Raw genomic sequence first — 6,755 nt, forward strand, 5'->3', positions numbered from 1 at the left:
GGGCTACTCCGATCTGAGGTGCTCCTGTGCACGAGTCCAGGACGCGAGTACGTGGTGTCCAGAAATCAGGCATGCACGCTCATGCCATGCAAAGCTATGATGGGATCTCCGCGGTGGTTCAGCTTCACGCAGCGATTCTGCGGCTCCGCACCAGTTCGTCATCGACATCCCGTACCACATCATGGCTTCGTCAACGCGCGTGGTACAGACGACAGTGCACCACCTCCAGCACCGAGCAATCTGTAACGACGCCCTCGACACCATCGTCTACACCGACCGCTACATCCCGAGCCGAGCTACATCATCTTCTGCATGGCTGCGTCGACCGTCGCCGCCGATATGTACTCCACAGCTACACCGACGCCTCTGCATCGAGCCGAACAACATCAAGCTATCCGACTACGCCAGGCTACGAGCCAACATACTTCCTCGGCACGACACGACATCGACACTTCGTCGCCACAAGAGACGCCTCCAACGCGGAGCATCATCGTTGACACGCCGCTGCAACCCCATCGCCGACACTTCATCGCCAAGGTCTTCATCAACGTGGTCTTCACCAACATCTTCGTCAACACACCGCCACTGCCTTGTTCACAAGATGGACACCTAGCGTCCTCTGACAGACTTTTCTGCAAGACGCGACCACGACGGCGGCAATGACCGCGTCACGACGACGGCATCGACCGCGTCATCCATGACAACACGACTGCATCGACAGGGTGTCACTACAGTGACGACCCTGCACAACCACACTGTTTTGGCAAAACCGATGTGTGTTCGATGGGCTTCCTTCGGTCTTGGCAAAATCAGTGGACTCATCGCCGACGGCACCCTCTGACATCCGCAAGGTGCATCGTCCACGTCTCCAGCTCCGTCATAGCGCATTTTTTCGCCTCCGGCTTTGTGCGGCTTCATCATCCACGACGACTACACCATCGACCATGACTACCTCGACCATGGCTATATCGCAATGATCGGCTACCTCGACATCGACATTAATGGCTACGTCTACAGCAACTCATCGGCGACAACTCCAGTCAACAGCGTCCGCGTCGTCACTAGCGTCCATGCCACTCCCGCTGTGACTGCGGGAGGGAAGAGAGGAGAGACAAGGAAGGCACCAAAAGGGGACGCAGTCACCGCCCTAGGTGTCGACCCATCAGAGACGTAGTTGATGATGGCACAGTGGAGAAGAGAACGAAAGCGCAAGACTACAAATTCAGTCGCAATTGTCCGCTTCACTCCCGCTACGACTGAGGGGGGATGTTAGAATATAATTGTGTTTAAGATAGAGGTAGGAGTTAGAGATAGAATAGGTTTAACATGTACGACTTGCCCTCTACTCCAAGTCTCTCTCCCTCACAATGTATTCTATATACACCCCATATGAGGGTCGGATCAATACAACTGAAACAACAACAATATTCATCCATCTCATAATTTTCTACAGACCCCACAACAAATTGCACCAAATCAACCTACCGGATCCATTTGCTCTCTCCTCTCTTCTTCCTCCTCCTCGACATCTGTCTTGCCCCTCCACCGCCGCGCGTGCCCCGCAGCTGTTCCTAGACCTGCGCGGCACCTCCGGCCGAGCAGTCCTCTCTCCCATCTTCGCGCGCCGGCGACGTCATCGCCGGTCCGGACCCCTCCGTAGTACATCCGGCAACTCTCTGGCTCTATGTGTTCGATACATTGTCTAACCGGATTTTTTGTGATTTTTTTAGGGAAAACAATGAAATCTGATGATTCGTCCGACAAGGCGTATGGACTGGCGGAGCTTGATGAAATGATTCAAGAAGAGTTCTTCGACTCCTCGGATTCATACAAAGAATTGGACATGATCATGCTCATGAGCATGAAAGAGGAAATGGACCGGCAGGTAGAGCATATTTTCAACTTCAGGAGCTCAATCAAAGGGAGAATAGTGATCAATCAGGATAGGGTGTCTGGGGCACGGCTATTGCAGAAGGGCTACTTAGCTATGGACCCAACTTTCCCGGATGATCCATGGTTTTGTCGTTGTTTCCGCATGCAGACACCATTGTTCTTGCGCATTGTGGAGGGAGTGGAGGCATCTGATGACTACTTCAAGCTCACGAGGGATTGCATGGATTTTCGGAACCAACATTTGTTATTACGTGCGACATTGACGTGTATGATCGACGTGCATGGATTTGAGAGTCCGGATTTGATATATGTGGACGCCGGACACAAGATATGAGGGGCCGGTGGGTGCTGTCCGCGGACGCGCCCACATGCATATAGGTGGCCGGATTTCCTAAGTCCGGCTGTGGATGCTGTCACAACCAATTTAGGTTGCTGATTTTGAATTATGTATCTCACTTTTGAACGGGTACGGTCTGGGTCATGTGGAGGGATTTGCCACTTGGTGGTCCCTCTTGAAAAGTGGCTGGGGTGTGTGGGGGCGTTTGTTGCCTTTCTCTGTTGTCTTTCTATTCCATATTCTTCTATACATTTAGCTGCTTATTTTCTGCATGGTATGTGTTTGATGAAATGCAGACATGCGACCAGGCTGATCGAGCGCTCCTAATTCACCCGTTCAAGTCGCTTCCTATGTATTTGTAGGTGATTATATATTTGGTTTATATTGTTGTTGGTATGCTTTCCTATTTAGTCTGCCTAATGTTCATGGATTATCTGGATGTAAATTGTTGACTTTCTTTCTTTCCGTCTAACCAAGCATGTGATTCACAAAAAGAAATCATGTAGTTTCATTAATTTGGAGACTTTTTTACCTTCGGTAAAGTAATTAAACCAGTCAGATTTTCCTGATAAAGGCTTCGTTGGGGGTTTCTTCGTGTTATTTGTTCAAATATTTGCTTGCGACCCGCAAATTTAACACTGGGAGTCTTGCTCTCCCATTTCATTGTCCGTTACCAAGATATGATTTTCTGATTCTTATCTGAACTTTCAAGGTCCTAAACTAGGTGTAGATATTGTTCAAATAAGGTCAATTCCAAACTACTAGCATTGCCAGACTAGTTGTAGGCAAGCAGCGAAGCGCGTGGCACGCTTCTAGTGTGAGAAGATGTCCGACTAAGCATGGAGACACACGCTTCTAGTGTAAGAAGATGTCCGACTAAGCATGGAGTTCTGTTGGTATTCCGCACCAGTATAACCGTTGAGTGACGATATATTTGTTTGGTGGGGCGTGCAAGCAGCAGATCGATATGGTGAAGAACGACGTTACCCGGGTTCGGGTTCTCTCGGAGAAGGGAAGACCCTACTCCTGCCTCTGGTATTTGTATTAAACTGTTGCTTGCTGGCGATCGGGAAGATTGACGTGAAGATCTGTTTCTTCCATTACATGGTCTCGCCCTGGCGGCAAAGAATGAAGAGATGGCAGTAGGTGAGAAAACCCACCTTTAAGAGCATCTCCAGCCGTTCGACCCCTCAGGCGCCGAAAAAGAGCGGTCTACGGTGAGCCGGCGATAAACTCGGCGCTGGGGACGGTTCGGCACCCAGCCGTCGCCCACAGGCGTCGATTTTGGCCCAGTGTTCGGTTCAATTATGTTCAAAAACGGCCCGATGTCTACGTGAATCGGCCCATATTCGGCGCGATTCGACGTGTTTCGGCGTGAATTTTTGCATACAAATAGAAATCAATTAGTTCGTCACATAGTTCGGCATGTTTCGACGTGTTTCATCACATAAATCAAATAGTTCAATACAAATTATATAGTTTAACAAATAAAAACTCAAGTTTCATCACACATCATTTCCGGCCTCGCCCTTGAGCCTCCATAGGTGCTCCACCAGATCATATTGCAGTTTTTGACGCACCTGTGGGTCTCGGATCTCCTGACGCATATTAAGGTAGTCAGTCCAGTTTGCCGGTAGTTGGTGATCAACTTGGGCAAGAGGACCCTGCTTGTAATATGGTTCAGTGTCAAACACTGGCTCTTCCTGTTCGCTCTCAATGATCATGTTGTGCAAGATGACACAGCAAGTCATGATCTTCCACATTTGATCTTTCAACCAGGTCAGAGCAGGGAACCAGACAACAGCAAATCGAGATTGGAGCACACCAAATGCCCGCTCGACATCCTTCCTGCAAGCCTCCTGAACCTTCGCAAACCAGGCGTTCTTGCCTCCTGGCACAGGGTTTGAGATGGTCTTCACTAATGTCGACCATCTCGGATAGATGCCATCAGCTAGATAGTACCCCTTGTTGTACTGCCGCCCATTGACCTCAAAGTTCACAGGAGGAGAATGACCTTCAACAAGCTTGGCAAAGACTGGGGAGCGCTGCAGGACGTTGATGTCATTGTGAGTTTCTGGCATTCCAAAGAAAGAGTGTCAAATCCAGAGGTCCTGTGTGGCCACTGCCTCAAGTACCACACTGCAACTGCTCTTGACGCCTTTGTACAACCCCTGCCAAGCAAATGAACAATTCTTTCATTTCCAATGCATGCAGTCGATGCTTTCATGCATCCCAGAAAATCCTCTTGCTTCATTTTGTGCTAGGATCCGAGCAGTGTCTTTCGCATTGGGTGTTCGCAAGTATTGCGGTCCAAACACTGCCACCACTGCCCTGTAGAACTTGTAGAAACACTCAATGGTGGTGGACTCGGCCATGCGCCATAGTCGTCGAGTGAATCACCAAGAGCTCCGTATGCAAGTATCCTCATAGTCGTCGTGCACTTCTGGATCGAGGTAAATCCAAGTGTACCAGTGCAATCCATCTTGCACTTGAAGTAGCTGTCGAACTTCCGGATGGAATTCACAATCCTGAGGAAAAACTTTCGGCTCATCTGATAACGTCGCCGAAATGTTTTCTCACCGTGCAATTGAGCGTCGGTGAAGTAGTCCAAGTAGAGCATGCAGTAGCCTTCCAGACGACGCCGGTTCTTTGCTTTCACCCGTCCAAGCGCGGAGCCACCTCACCGCGGCTTTTCACTGCTCGCGAGCAGGCCGGCGAGCACCATGAGATGCTCCTGCTCCTGGACGTCGGCTTCGGCTTCCTCCTCCAGCAACGCCGCGAGCGCCTCCTCGTCTTCGGAGTTCATCGTCGGGCCGGGCAATTCACCGAACACCTTGCGGGCGAGGTGGGCGCAAGCCCGCCAGTGTACAGGCCCTGCGTGGCCGGAACGCCGGACGGCGGCGAAGAGGCTGCCTCGGCGAAACCCCTTTTTTTTCTCGGTGGGAGATGGTCTACCTAGCTGCGGTGAGCGGTGGACGGCGCTGGGATCAGCAGGGTGGCGCAGGATGGCGGCCGAGCGCGGGGGGTAGGAGGCGAATCTGGACGGGTGGCTTGACTTTTCACCTGTCAATGTGGCCCAGGAACACTTTTCCCTTGCGCCGGAGCCCCTGAGCGGCCCCCAATGCGCCGGGTTCGGCCTGCGATCACCGGGCGCAAAAACGAGCCAAGCCGGCGGAATTCGGCATCCTGAGGACACGACTGGGCCGTTTTTCGGTGCCGGCGCAAAACAATCGTCTGGAAAGACCATGCTGAGGGCGCGGCTGGAGATGCTCTAACTCCCCCTCCGGCCACGAGGGTCTCCCCTGCTTTGCTTTCCTTATGCATGCTTTATGTATGTGGTCAAGCACATGGCTTGAGTCGTCTCGTCGGTAGGTACGCACTTCTTGGTCACACTGGACCATGTCCTATGTTGTCGTCTTGAGCCTCTCGTGGCTTTCGAGTTGGTCCCTTCCCGAGTCTGTCTCTCTAGACTCTGCCAAGTTCCGCTTACCGGGACGAGGGACTTTCTCGGGCTATTCTTTAGCTAGCAATTCCGTGAAGTACATCTTCGTCAATTTTCCCCAAGTTCCCGTGTGACTTGCATATTTGGAGTTATCTAGATGATAACCTACGCGTTGTGGTGAGAATATGTTACAATATATTTCAATAAAATTTGGTTCTATGAAAAAATTGGATTAATAATATGTGAAGAAAAACTAAAAATAGATATTATATAATGCATTGGATTATTGTATAGTTGAAACTATTTATTGAACGAGAATGCTAAATTCCTACCGACTGTCAGTTTGCAACAAATCCGCACGACACGAGCTTCCTCGGATCCTGATCGCGCGGCTGTGTTTGTTTCCGCAATTTTGCATTGATAGCACGTTTTCTTTCCCGGGGCAGAGAAAAATAAATACCCACTGTGTTGCCAGAATTCGAACTGTGGTCGCTCTAGCTATAGGACATCTCGCTGACCAATTGAGCTACTTTGCTATTGTTGTCACATACAGGAAGTTTAACAATTTGACCTTCTCTTTCTACTGCACTAACAAACATATCTCTGTTTTTTCTCCTCACTTGCGTTGTACCATTTTTTGTTTTTATTCACCATACAAAACCATTTGCTCTAAGTTTTTTAATCCAGATTAACTGGTATTTCTACCTTAGTAAATGAGAGCGAGAAAGACAGACCACAACGCCTTTGCCGAGGAGACAAAACCATTTTCTCCAAGTTTCTAAAAGGACCGATGCAACGTGTTTTGTACTTCACTTGTCTCTTTGTTGTATTGATGATATTTTTTTTCTAGAAAAATAAACATCCTATAGAATTTGAACAACAGTCTTTCTCTCGTTTGTCATGCCTAGGTAAATTCTATGTAATGAGCCCGATAATTATATGCACCACAAACCTGATAGCTTACGTACAAATATCGTAGTAGCTTTTTTGACCCAAAAAAACTAATGTAAATATACACTCGATAACTTTTTTGTATGAGTAGCATGGTAACTCACACATCACATACCTGATAATTTATGCACC

The sequence above is a fragment of the Triticum dicoccoides genome, chromosome 7B (genome assembly GCF_002162155.2).
Source record: "Triticum dicoccoides isolate Atlit2015 ecotype Zavitan chromosome 7B, WEW_v2.0, whole genome shotgun sequence".
NCBI classification, from domain to species: domain Eukaryota; kingdom Viridiplantae; phylum Streptophyta; class Magnoliopsida; order Poales; family Poaceae; genus Triticum; species Triticum dicoccoides.